Here is a 13,887-nt window from a genome sequence, read left to right as displayed (position 1 = left end):
AGCCTGCTGTTCAAGTCGTTTGGATCGTTCCCTCCACTAATCCCCCTGCCGGCCCTGTCCCCCTACGCAGCCTGCGTGTTCGGTTGCTACTGTGACAAAGTCCTGGACAATTTGCATATTCCTCTATTATTAGTATAGATAGGGTAATTATCAAGAGCAGGAAGTTAACATTGGTGCAATATTGTTGACTCAACTCCAGCCAGACCTTATTTGAATTTCACCAAATTTTTTCACTAATGACATTTTTCTGTTACAGGATTCTATTCAGGATCCCACATTATACATTATTTGCTATCTCTCCTTAGTTGTCTCTATTCTTTTTAAAAAGTATTTTTATTGATTTCAGAGAGGAAGGGAGAGGGAGAGAGAGACAGAAACATCAATGATGAGAGGCAATCAATCGTCTGCCTCCTGCACACCCTACACCAGGGATCGAGCTTGCAATTTGGGCGTGTGCCCCAACCGGGAATTGAACTGTGACTTCCTAATTCATAGGTCAACGCTCAACCACTGAGCCACGTTGGCTAGGTAGTTGTCTCTATTCTTTAACAGCCTTCAATTTTTCTTTGTTATATGACCTTGACACTTTTGAAGAGTGCTGATATAAAATTTTCAGAATTTTCATCTATTTGAGTTTGTCTGTTGTTGTCACTGGTGGAGGTGGTTATGCATTTTTAGTAAAACTATCACAAAAAATAATGTCTTTCTGTTTTTCACAGGGCATCATACCAAGGGGTTCATTGCATTATGTTTTAATCATTGGTGATGTTTATCTTTGTCTCTTGATTAACTTGATGGCTGCCTGGCACCCGGGACCTGGGCTTCCTCGCAGCCCCAGCTGCTTGCCTCGGCCCTCGCAGCCCGGCTTCGTCCTGAAGGACGTTTGGAAGGACATCTTGTCTAATTAGCATATTATGCTTTTATTATTATAGGTTGCTGATGGCTAACTTCCTCCTTCCCCTTCTTTAGTCCATTTTTTCACTGAAAATGTGTGAAAGAAGGTAGGAGCCTCAATTCCAACTCTACTTTCATGTCTCTTGTCACTCTAAATTATTAAAAGCCAAAGTTTTGGGTTATTTATATTGACAAATTCCCCCATGGCAGCTGAAGCTTTGTTTTCTTGTGAGCTCAGCATTTGAGGGAATATTTACTTTATCTAATATTTCTAAATGGTTTGCTAAGATAAAGTTTATTTAGTTCACTATGTTGCCAGAAACAAAAATGTTGTTTTTTGGTATCATTTCCTTCCTTTTTTCCTCTTTTTCCTTTCTGGAATTTCTTTTTAGTTGTACCTTCTGGATTGGTGTTCTAATTTTTTTTTCAGTTTTTTTTAAAAAAAAATACATTTTATTGATTTTTTACAGAGAGGAAGGGAGAGGGATAGAGAGTTAGAAACATCGATGAGAGAGAAACATCGATCAGCCGCCTCCTGCACACCTCCCGCTGGGGATGTGCCTGCAACCAAGGTACATGCCCCTGACCGGAATCAAACCCAGGACCCTTCAGTCTGCAGGCTGACGCTCTATCCACTGAGCCAAACCAGTCAGGGGTTTTTTCAGTTTTTTAAAAACTTTTTGTTCTGCCCTAGCCGGTTTGGCTCAGTGGATAGAGTGTCGACCTGTGGACTGAAGGGTCCCAGGTTTGATTCCGGTCAAGGGCATATGCCTGGTTGTGGGCTTGATCCCCAGTAGGGGGCGTGCAGGAGGCAGCCGATCAATGAGTCTCTCTCATTGATTTTCCATCTCTCTTTCCCCTTTCCTTCCTCTCTGAAATCAATAAAAATCTATTTTTAAAAGACCCCAAACAACTTGTTCTACTCCGTGGGGATTTCCAACCCTTCCTTTACGTTCTCTCCCTCTCCCCCCTTTTTATTTTCTTTCTATTTTGTTTATTAATTTGGTTTACTGCTGTTTTGTTAAGTTGGTCTCTTCATTTCATATGAGAGGCTTTCCTCAATTGTTCAGTAAACTTGGAGTATCTGTTCAGATTAAAGAGTGAGGCAGTAAAAACCCGAGTAAAAACTTTGTCCATGGGGAGTTAACGGCAAGTCTTTTTTTTTTTTTATTAAAATTTTTTTCAATTACAGTTTGACATTCAATATTGTATTAGTTTCAGGTGTACAGCACAGTGGTTAGACAACCCCAGTAAGTTCTGTACTCACCTGACACCATGCATAGTGATTACAATATATTGACTACATCCCCTATGCTGTACTTTACATCCCATGACTATTTAGTGACTTCCAGTTTGTACTTCTTAATCTCTTTATCTTTTCACCCAGTCCCCCAACCCACCTCCCATCTCGCAATCATCATTTTGTTCTCTGTATCTATGAGTTTATTTCTTTAACTGCAAATCTTATCATAGGGTATTGAGTGGTTGTAGGTCTTTTCCCGTGGGTCACATTTCCCGTGGAAGAAAGTCCTAGCCCCCTGTTTGAATGGCCTGTGTTCTGGAAGCTGATTTGAGGGACAGAGGTGGGGTCCACTGTTCAACATGTAAATCTTTAATCTCTGTGTGGTATGATATGACAGACAACCCCTGTGTGTACCTGGTTTCTACATTCTATCTGGTTTAGTGTCTTAAGAAAGTAAACCACTTGTCTCTCGCTAGGGTTCAGGAGAGACAGTTTCTTGGATACGTGGTAAGGCTTCTGGGTGAAAACTGTTCCTTACAAACATTCAACCAGTATTCCTATTTTCAGCCCAACTTTGACCCCTACCTTCAGATTCTTCAGCCTTTCTGTTGTGCTTGCTTCTTACTGGTTTCATACCCTCACCTGCCCTCACATGCATGGGGTTGGCTTGTTCTGTTTTACAAAGCCAACAAAGTGTTATATTTATACTAGAGGCCTGGTGCACGAAAATTTGTGCACTCGGTGGCGGAGGGAGGTCCCTCAGCCTGGCCTGCACCCTCTTGCAGTCCGAGAGCCCTCAGGGGATGTCCAACTGACGGCTTAGGCCCACTTCCCATGGGAGCAGGCTTAAGCCATAGTCTGGCCTCCCTCTGCAGGAGGCAACCAGGCAGGCTGATCAGAGGACAGTGCTGGAAGCCTGGCAAGCAGCAGGCCCTCCCCCCCCCCCCCCCACAATTGCCCCTTCGCGGCCGCTGGTCACCGCTGACCCCTGATTGCTGGCCCCTCCCTCTACCTGCTGGCACATGCCTTGGCTGGCCTGGCGCCGCCTGCTCGCCGGCCCCGCCCCCCGCCGATCAGTAGTTTTGCAGTTTGGTCGATTTGCATATTACACTTTTATTATATATAAGATCTCTCATCAGCTGTTGTCTCCTTTCATGTTATATATTTTTTTTATGAATTTATCCTTTTTTAGCATCATTTTAGTGTAGTTTTAGGAGAGAATGGATATTTAACAAAGATAATCTTATCTTACATTTAATTATGTCATATTCACTTAAAAATAGTATTGTTGCCCTGACCGGTTTGGCTTGGTGGATAGAGCGTCGGCCTGAGGACTGAAGGGTCCCAGGTTTGATTCCGGTCAAGGGCATGTACCTTGATTGCAGGCACATCCCCAGTAGGGGGTGTGCAGGAGGCGTTTAGCATCATTTTAGTGTAGTTTTAGGAGAGAATGGATATTTAACAAAGATAATCTTATCTTACATTTAATTATGTCATATTTTTAAAAAATAGTATTGTTATAAATATTTTTATAAATTCAGGATTTCTTCTATCTTCCCTTGCCACTACTAATATTTATTTCAGTTTTATATCACGAGTGAAGAGTAGAAGGATAGGTAAATATAGGAGGGAATGGAGAAGGGCAACAAGAGACACAAAGAGGAAAACGGGTTCCTTACTGACAAAGGATGACAGCTTAGTTGTTGGTACCAGTGAGGCTGTAATGAAGTAATATCGCCATCTTCTGGCTTTTTAAAAACTGTTTCTGTAATTTTATCTGGGAATGTGAGTTACAAATACTTTTTTCCAGTAGATTTTTCTTATGACTTGCATTGTGTTGTTTTCTTCTATATCTATATATACATTATACTCATATCAGTTTTTTTCTTTGATGACTTCTGGGTTTGGACTTATATTTAGAAAAGTTTTCCACACACAGAGATTAAAAAATCTGACTCCCATGTTTTTTTCTAGTAACCTAAAAAATTGCATTGAATTCTTTGATCCATTTGGAATTTATTTTGAATGAGGGGTAAATTATGGCCCCAGTTAATTTTTTTTCAGGTGGTTACTAATTCTCAGTACTACTTACTGAATAATCCACCTAAACCAATTATAACCCACTGATTTGAACTTTGATACATATTATGGATTTGGGTCTCTTCTTAGACTTGTTTTTCTATCCATCAAGCTATATGCCTTTTCATTTAACAAGTGTAATATTTTAATTACTATAACTTTATAACTTACTTTAATAATTGGAAGGGGCTAATCCGTACTCTGTTTCCAGAATTTGTATGGCTATTATTGCTTATTTTTTCACATAAACATTTTTTTTCTTTTTCATTCCCTACTTTATTTTCTATTAAAGAAAAATTTTTATTATGTAAAGTACACATAACATAAGTCAATGCTTAACCACTGAGCCACGCCAGCTGGGCCAGAAGTCTTTTTAAGATAATTTTAAAGTATACATAAAATAATTTATATTCTCCAACATTTATAAATAATATAAATTTCCACTAATAAATGAATTCCACAGCAAAATTGGAATTGATCTTTTTATGGTATGGAACATGTATATAGTAACATCTCATTTACTTAAACTTTATTGTAAATTTTGCTTATGTATGACCTTGGACAAGTTATTTAAACTCTCTGACTCAATTTTCCCTCCTGTATAATGGAGATAATATCTATAAGGTTATTTGAGGAATTACCATAGTAAATAGCTCTTATGATGATGCTAATTATAAAATTGTTTCATTTTCATTTGAATACAGGTTATGTACTTACATAAGTACGGTGGTATTCTAAATGAGAATTAGAAATTACACTATTTTTTTTTCACAATTACTTCTTTTTTATTGTCTTCATTTTTCTCTTCTTGGACTTTTGGATAAATTGAATATTTTATGCTTGCATAGTTCGTTGTATAGTACTTTGTCTGCAAATTTATATTAACACCCAAATGATATTTTAAAAACTCATGTATCCTTGTTGTGATAGATCAAGTAAGGATAAATCTTAACATTTGTATTTCTAATCTAAAGCTACGTTGATCTGGAAATGAGATTTTGCTAAAGAGCATATGTGCAGCAAATGATGTAATCCATGTAGTCATTGTGCGTAAGTGAATGAATGGTTTAAAATTTGGCTTGTACTGTTTGATCAAATAACCTTTTGTTAGGTTTTTGGCAGGATCTTGAAGTGTGATTTTGTTCTAAATTTGGACGATCTCTTAGATTCTAATGTTGCTTCTTTGGACAGGGCAGAAATAAGTTTTCTTTGTTAGACTTTTATTTTCAATAATTAAGAACAAATAATAAATGTTATAATCTATGACAGTGTTTGAAACAAAAGTATCCTTAGGTTTTTTTGTGGAAGCATGTATAGGAACATGTCATTAATCCAGTTTTGCCTGGGAATGAGGGAAGGATTCTACTTCTGTGGATATACTTGGTGAAATATAATTCTGTGTCTAATTTTCTTTAGTATTAAGCTAACAGTTGTCAGCTTAATACTAAACAGTATTAAGCTAATGTACTCATCTGAGCCTGGACCATTTATTCCCTTTCTACTGAGTTTAATTTGCTTCATTCCTGAAAATCAAGTAAATTTAATAAGAATTTATTTGACCTATCGTATGTCCATACGTCCAACCGACCAGCCGGTACATATGATGCGCACTGGCAATTTATTTTTATTTTTTTTAAATATATTTTATTGATTTTTTACAGAGAGGAAGGGAGAGGGATAGAGAGTTAGAAACATCGATGAGAGAGAAACGTCAATCAGCTGCCTCCTGCACACCTCCCACTGGGTATGTGCCCGCAACCAAGGTACATGCCCTTGACTGGAATCGAACCTGGGACCCTTGAGTCCCCAGGCCGACGCTCTATCCATTGAGCCAAACTGGTTAGGGCCGCACTGGCAATTTAAAAATAAATGTTGACTCACGCATGCACAATACATATAAAGCTCTCGCTGGTGCCAATCGCATGAATGTACTAGTATTTCGATCTGTCATTGTCAATTGTGAATGTGGTTGTTTTTGTTGACATTTCTATTATAGAGAAAGGGCGAATAGTGATATTAAAATATTTCTCCTAATTAATTTCCTTTCAATGTGCACGAATCCAGGCACTGGGCCACAAGTGTTAAATAAAATCAGTGAGATGAAGGAAGGCCTAAGGTCTTAAGTGACTGACTAGTGCAGGGGTGGGCAAACTTTTTGACTCGAGGGCCACAATGGCTTCTTAAACTGGACCGGAGGGCCGGAACAAAAGCATGGATGGAGTGTTTGTGTGAACTAATATAAATTCAAAGTAAACATCATTACATAAAAGGGTACGGTCTTTTTTTTTTTTTAGTTTTATTCATTTCAAACGGGCCGGATCCAGCCCGCGGGCCGTAGTTTGCCCACGGCTGGACTAGTGTATGGGTTTTGTGAAAGCTAATTTAGGAGCTGGGAATATTATTTTTGCTTATTTCTGAGCTTTGAGTGTTGTTGCAATGGGTGAAGGTTGTTTTTTAGGTAAATGGTGAATATAAACTTACCTGATAATAGTTGAGAAATGCCAAGACCTCTTTGGCTCAGTGGATAGAGCGTCGGCCTGTGGACTGAAAGGTCCCAGGTTTGATTCCGGTCAAGGGCATGTACCTTGGTTGCGGGCACATCCCCAGTGGGGGGCGTGCAGGAGGCAGCTGATCGACGTTTCTCTCTCATCGATGTTTCTGACTCTCTATCTCTCTCCCTTCCTCTCTGTAAAAAATCAAAAATATATTTAAAAAAAAATAGTTAAGAAATGAATGAGTATTTCAGTTACTAAAGAATTATAGAATACTAGAGTCCTGGTGCATGAAAATTCATGCACTGAAGGGAGGGTCCCTCAGCCCGGCCTGCCCCCTCTCACAGTCCAGGAGCCCTCAAGGGTGGGAGGTGACCCGGCGATCAGGGGAAGGCGACGCCCCCATCACACCTCTGCTGCTGCCACTGCCGTCAGCGTAAGCCTCTGGCGGCCCTGGTTACCTGAGCCTCGGGCGGCCCTGGGCGGCTGGGGCACTGAGGGGACTGGGGGACTCCAGAGGCAGGCGCGCGGAGTGGCTGGGCCTGCCCCAAGGGGCTGAGGGGACTGGGTGCTGCCATCTTGTGGCTGTGGGTGCTGCCATCTTTGAGGGTGGGGCAGTCAATTAGCATACTCCCTCCTTATTGGCTGCGGGCACCGCCATCTTTGCGATGGTGTGAGGGTCAATTAGCATATTCCTTCTTTATTAGATAGGATGGCTGATAATGCTGGCTTTTTAAAGAATTAGGATGCAAATAACTTTTACTTAATGTCTGGTGAACACAATTTAGTCTCTCTCTAGTTTAGATGTTCAGCTTTTTACTTAAAATCTTTCCAAGGCTTCCTACTAATCTGATTTTTTTTTTTTTTTAAGTAATGTCCTGCTTGACCTGGCATCCAACCTCATCTCTTAGAAGCCCTCCCTCTTGCCCTTCATTTTCAGGTACATAGATCTTCCTTTAGTTCCTGGAATTTCCCTTGTGCTTTTCTTCCCAATTCTGTGCAGGCTGCTCCCTCTGGCTGTGATGTACCCCATTCTCTTTGCCAGTGGTTTACATTGTTTATTTGTTTGTTGAGCTCAGCTCAAACTTTACTTCCTCTGAGAAATCTTCTCTAAAACCACCAGAATCCCAGTCTCTTATGTTACATTTTTCTTTTGCATCTTTTTGTCTCTGTAGTAGCACATATAGTAATTGTCATTAAGAGTTAATTTTGAAATTCTTTGTCTAATGCCAGCCTTCTTTTTTTGTTTGTGATAATGCTTTCTTTTTAAGTAAAAAATGAATCATTGCCAAAACAAAATGTTTTGCCTCCAAATAATTTTTTTAAAATATATATTTTATTGATTTTTTTTACATAGAGGAAGGGCAAGGGATAGAGAGTTAGAAACATCGATGAGAGAGAAACACCGATCAGCTGCCTCCTGCACACCCCCTTCTGGGGATGTGCCTGCAACCACGGTACATGCCCTTGACCGGAATCAAACCCGGGACCCATGAGTCCAAAAGCTGACGCTCTATCCATTGAGCCAAACCGGTTAGGGCGCCTCCAAATAATTTTTAAAGCATAAGGGGAAAGTTCATTAATGAGGAATATATTTTCATTTTTCAATGTTTTTCTTTTATTTATTTTTAATTAAGCTACACAGTCACTAAGCAGTTTTTAAACATAGGCTTCATGATCCTTTTGACTTCATGCTTTTATTTTTATTTTTTTTTTTAATATATTTTATTGATTTTTTACAGAGAGGAAGGGAGAGGGAAAGAGAGTTAGAAACATCGATGAGAGAGAAACATTGACAAGCTGCCTCCTGCACACCCTCTACTGGGGATGTGCCTGCAACCAAGGTACATGCCCTTGACCGGAATCAAACCCGGGACCCTTGAGTCCGCAGGCCGATGCTCTATCCACTGAGCCAAACCCGTTAGGGCTTGACTTCATGCTTTTAAAAGGAGTCATTTATCTTCAAAACATAACAAATTTCAGAATCCATTAAAAATTATTTTATTCAAATTATGTTTTCCAAAAGGGAGGGTTCTATGCTAGTCATCTTTGAAAGTTCTCATACCATTTCAGAACCACATTTGCTAGAATGAATGTTCCAGAGGGACTTGGTGTCATATGGGCCTGAGAGATAGCAAATGATGAAGCAAAATTGTAGCCGTCGTCCAACATCTTTTGTGTGAATTGAGTGAATGAGTCAACTGAGGATACAGCAGCATTACCTACAGGAGTCTGCTAAGCCAGACTGTCCAATGATTCCACTGAAATTCCAATCTGAGCAACAGATGAAGTTCAGACAATGTTCATGGCTCCAAATGGGTGCCGGCTTCCTTCTCCAGCTTTAAGACCTGACGTTTTGAAGATGGCATTTGGTTTCCCATTCGTGACAAATCCTAGGAGTTGCCATACTGGCATTCCATTTGAATTAGGATAGGCAAAGTAGACAGATCCACCCATTCCCTCAGGAAATGGGATTGTTCCCAGCATAAAAACCACAACATGGTTAATATTTTCATAATCAGGCAAATCAAAAACTAATTTATCGTCTGCCATTTGCTGTGCAGCTGTTTGCACCAGCTTCCCTTCACTAAGCGGCCAAACATGGTGGTGGCCGCCTAACGCCTGCCTTCTTAGTGAGTGTGCAGACTCCATGGAGGCGGGGACTGTTATTGTTTCTCGCTGTGTCTTCAATGCTCAGCCTAGGGTTTGACATGCGGTAGGCAGTAAGACTGAATAATAAACAAATGAGCAGTGCTCAGACAACATGATTCATTATTCACTGCACTTATGTAGAAGACTCTGTTAAAATTGTCATTAATTGCTTGTAATATTAACCAGTTTTTATCATTGTAGAGTCTGGAAAAATTCTTTTTCAATTTAAATAAGTGAGCAATGAATATGAAAGCAATTATTTTTTTTAAGTGTAAAATGTCAGTGGTTTCAGCTTTTAGTACATAAAAGTGTTTTTAAAATTTTACTCTTGCTTACTATTCATTTTACCTTAAAATTAGCGAAATTAAGCTTACCCTATTAAAAATTTCCCCCATAAAATATAAAAATATAGTTGTATTGATTTTTAGAAAGAGAGAAAGGGAGAGGGAGAGAAAGAAACATTGATTGACTACTTCCTGCACATCCCCCACCAGGGATTGAGCCCATAACCTGGGCATGTGCCCTGACCAGGAATCGAACCAGCAACCTTTTGGTGCACAGGTTGACACCCAGCCAACTGAGCCACACCGGCCAGGGCAGTCCTAAAACACTTTTTGTTCATGATAGGAAAGTGATACTCAAAATTCAGCTATATAGCTTAGTGATATTTCAGATGTGTGAATGTGTTAAATGTTTACATTTCTTTTCATTTTCTGTTGCCAAGTCATAGTAAGTGGGATTATCATACATTATTAAAGGGTGAAAATAAATATAACATTGACTATATAATTAATTTACTAAATAGTTCTTTAAAAACAAAAAATAAATATTACTTGAGTTCTAACCACATGCCAGACACTGGATAAAATAGATAGGTTCCCTGCCCTCAAGGAACTTACATTTTAGTTGGCAGAGATAGACCACATTTTGATAATTACACAAATAAACAGGTAATGACAACCGGTGTGTACTAAAAAAGGAGGAAGTAGGGGAGAGCATTAAGTAGAGACCTCTGACCTAGTCTGGGTAGTGGGAGAGAAACAGTTCTCTCAGAAAAAGTGTTATTTGAGAGGAGATCCAAAGGAGGAGAAATTAACCATTGGTGAAAGTTCCAGGCAAAGGGAACAGCATGTGCAGAGGCCCTGAGGCAGGAGGACATGTGTTTGAGGAGCTGACAAAAGGCCAATGGAACTAGATCAGAGAAGGGTATGGGAAAGTGGTTCAACACAGACCTGGAGAGGTAGTCAGAGACCAGATCAAATATGAAGGATTGAGTCATTAAAATGTGATTACTGCCAACTGTTTAGAAACAGGAATTCTGTAAAGTGTTCATCAGCCAGGAACTAGTTCAATCAGTCCTATATAATAAAAGGGTAATATGTAAATTGACTGAACGACAGAACGACTGGTTGCTATGACACACACTGACCACCAGGGGGAAGACGCTCAAGCCAGGAGCTGCCCCCTGGTGGTCAGTGTGCTCCCATAGGGGGAGCACTGCTCAGCCACAGCTGGGTTGACTGCTGGCGAGCGCAGCGGCCCACCTCTGTGGCAGCGCTAAGGATGTCTGACTGATGGCTTAGGCCGCCAGTTGGACATCCCTCAAGGGCTCCAGGACTGCGAAAGGGTGCAGGCCAGGCTGAGGGACATCCCCCCACCCCCATGCACGAATGTCGTGCACCAGGCCTCCAGTTATGATATAATGATGTAAAGGACTCCTATGAAACTATAAAAAGAAATGAAGTTACTAAGAAAATTTTAATTTAATACTGAAATTAATAAAAGAAGGAAATAAAAAGGGTGAAAGTCTGATCCAATGATATATAGTTGTTCTATATGAAATTCTGAAGGCTTCTTTTGGTATAGTAAGATATTCTTTTATATGGGTTTATTATAATAATTACATTTTTTGCTATATTTTGAGGATAAATTTATTGTATCTCAAGTCAGATATATTTGGTAATTTAGTGTAGTCGGTAAGAACATGTCTGCTAGTTTTCTTTGTGTTTTTTTTGCTAGTTCTTGGGTTGATCTTCTGGCATTGCCATTTACACAGTTGGTTAACTGGGCAAATTACTTCAACTGTAAAGTTCCGTTTGTCATCTGTAAAATGCAAATAGTATATTTACCTGATAGAGTTCTGGAACGGATTATGTGAGATCCTACATGTGAAGCACTTAAAAGAGTGCCTAAATATGTATATTTTCCAAACTTTGAAACATGAATTCGTATTTAAAATTAATAATATCTTCCACGTAAATATACTGTCTTTGCTGGAATTAAAGTTTTAGTAGCATCTTTTACAGCAGTGTTAGAAAGTCTACAAACTCTGATTCAAGTGATGGTTAATTCTACAAATGTATTTATAACTTTGCTTTTTTTCTTTGTTGTATTTTGATTAATGGTATACCATTTTAAAAGGCTTTGTGGCCAGAACTACTAAATTGTGGTTGGAAAGGAAAAGGGCTTGCATTTTGAGACCATCTGTGGGAGTTATATTGTCTGAAACTGACAAGAGATCGTGGCAGATGGTGAGGTCATATAGATTGACTTTTTGAGCTTGACATAATGTGTTCATGAAGGTGGAAGAAGAAATCCGATTTATTTTTTTAACCAACAGAAAACTTGGTGGCAGGAAGAAGTGTACAATAGTTGAGTCTGGGTAAAACATAATGCATTAGCTTATCTTTGAGAATTACCGGTGCTGTCCAAAGATGGCAATTTCTTGAAACGCTCTGTGCCATGTTTATTTACTTCTAGACACTTGTTTTAAGTCATACATTTCAAATAATTTGTAGCTTAAAGACAATGTAAAAGTCAAAAGCTTTAAAAATACTTAGAAATGTATACATTTTAGTTAAAAGGTTAAAAGCTCTAACTCAAAGCCAATATAGCATACTTATTTATTTGTAATCAAATGAAGCAGATCTGTCACAATCCCATTTCCTTTTGTAACACTTATCTTACTGTAACTTTATATAATTTAAATTACATTTGAAGGTTTATGCTGTTTCTCTCATTTACTAGGATATCTCCAGTACCTGGATTTAGTGCCTTACACATAATGGATGTTCAGTGATTTCTGGATGAATAAATAAATTAATGGATGAAGTTACTGCCTAATCTTGTTACTTTTAGAAGTTTTTCTTAACCACAATTTTTCCTGTTTTAAATTGGATTTATGTTGTGGTATTTTTCACTTGCACTATGTGTAAATTGTGTATTATTTATTTTAGCGGAAAAAAAACCTTAATTTGTCACGAGAAATCAATGAACTGCTTTTTTCCCGTAACATGAGTTGAGTGCTAACCTTGTGCTAGTCAGTATCCTAATTATTTTTCATACCTTGACTCATTTAATTAAGTAGATAAACTATTACTGTTTTGCAGATGAAAAAGTTGAGGCACAGAGACATTAAGGTAAATTTGCTCAAGAAATTCATGCACTTTGGGTCTCTTTCAAACATTTATCTTTTAGGTAACATTTAGAAGTTCCAATCTGTGCTAGCTCTGGAGAGAAGATACAAAGGGAATACAGTACTAAACAAAATTATGTGGCTAAAGCAGTATTTTTTGTTGTTAATCCTCACCTGAGGATAGTTTTTCCCCATTGATTTTGAGAGAGAGTGGAAGGGAGGGGAGGGGAGGGGAGGGAAGGGAGGGAGAGAGAGAGAGAGAAAGAGAGAGAGAGAGGAAGACACAGAGAAAGAGAGAGAGGCATCAATGTGAAAGACACATTGATTGGTTGCCTCCCACATCTGCTCTGACCTGATATCCAATCTGTAACCAAGTACATGCCCTTGACCGGAATCGAATCTGGGAACCTTCGGTGTGCAGGCCAATGCTCTAACCACTGAGCATACCAGCCAGGGCTAAAGCAGTATTTTTATTGGTAGCCAATCTCTATAGTGTGCTGAAATAGTAACACTCTTAATATCTTTTATTTGGGAAAATAGCACAGTGCCACTGTATAACACAGTCCTTAAGAAATTTAATACACAAATGAATACTAAATATAGTAATGAAGCATATGCATGGACTATATGCTATTACAACCATACTCTGGACATGAAGAAAGGGGGAGAAGGGAAAAAACAAGCCAAATCTGGTAGCCCAGCCCAACAATGTCTGCTTATATTTCACTAGAGGCCCGGTGCACAGATTCATGCACCAGTGGGGTACCTCAGCCTGGCCTGCGCCCGCTCGCAATCTGGGACCCCTTGGGAGATGTCGGACTGCCGGTTTTGGCTTGATGGCCTGTGGGGATCGGTCTGAAACCAGCAGTCCAACATCCCCCAAAGGATGTAGTAGTACTCAAAGCAGCAGGCGGCCAGGGAGGAGCCTGAGACCGGGCCAGGCACCGCTGTGCCTGCTGCCGCCACCACTCAGTAGCACTGCAATAGAGGCAGGAGAGGCTTGTGCTGCCGCACCTGTGCTCACTAGCCATGAGGCTGGCGCCCGGCGCCCATTGTCAACTGAGTGCCACTCCCACTGTGGGAGCACACTGACCACCAGGGGGCAGCTCCTG

General features: G+C 39.7%; 1 protein-coding gene and 1 pseudogene across 9 annotated transcripts in view; one reads left to right on the top strand and one right to left on the bottom strand.

Annotated features, from left to right (window-relative positions):
- Positions 1-13,887, top strand: part of TFDP2 (transcription factor Dp-2) — a 117,947-nt gene that overhangs the window by 13,031 nt on the left and 91,029 nt on the right. For 4 of the 9 annotated variants that reach the window (XM_023749597.1, XM_023749607.1, XM_023749605.1 and 1 more), the window contains exon 2: positions 7,580-7,648. The exons of 4 other annotated variants lie outside the window; for them this stretch is intronic. The gene's annotated coding sequence lies outside the window, so the exon portion shown is untranslated. Of the gene's footprint in view, positions 1-7,579; positions 7,649-12,743; positions 12,780-13,887 lie in introns of those variants that run through there. One more of the 9 variants, XM_023749598.1, reaches the window with a different exon arrangement.
- LOC102419561 lies at positions 8,719-9,401 on the bottom strand (annotated as a pseudogene).

The sequence above is a fragment of the Myotis lucifugus genome, unplaced genomic scaffold (genome assembly GCF_000147115.1).
Source record: "Myotis lucifugus unplaced genomic scaffold, Myoluc2.0 scaffold_8, whole genome shotgun sequence".
Classification (NCBI taxonomy): domain Eukaryota; kingdom Metazoa; phylum Chordata; class Mammalia; order Chiroptera; family Vespertilionidae; genus Myotis; species Myotis lucifugus.
Note: the sequence above shows the minus strand (reverse complement) of the source record. Positions and strands in the feature narration are given on the sequence as shown.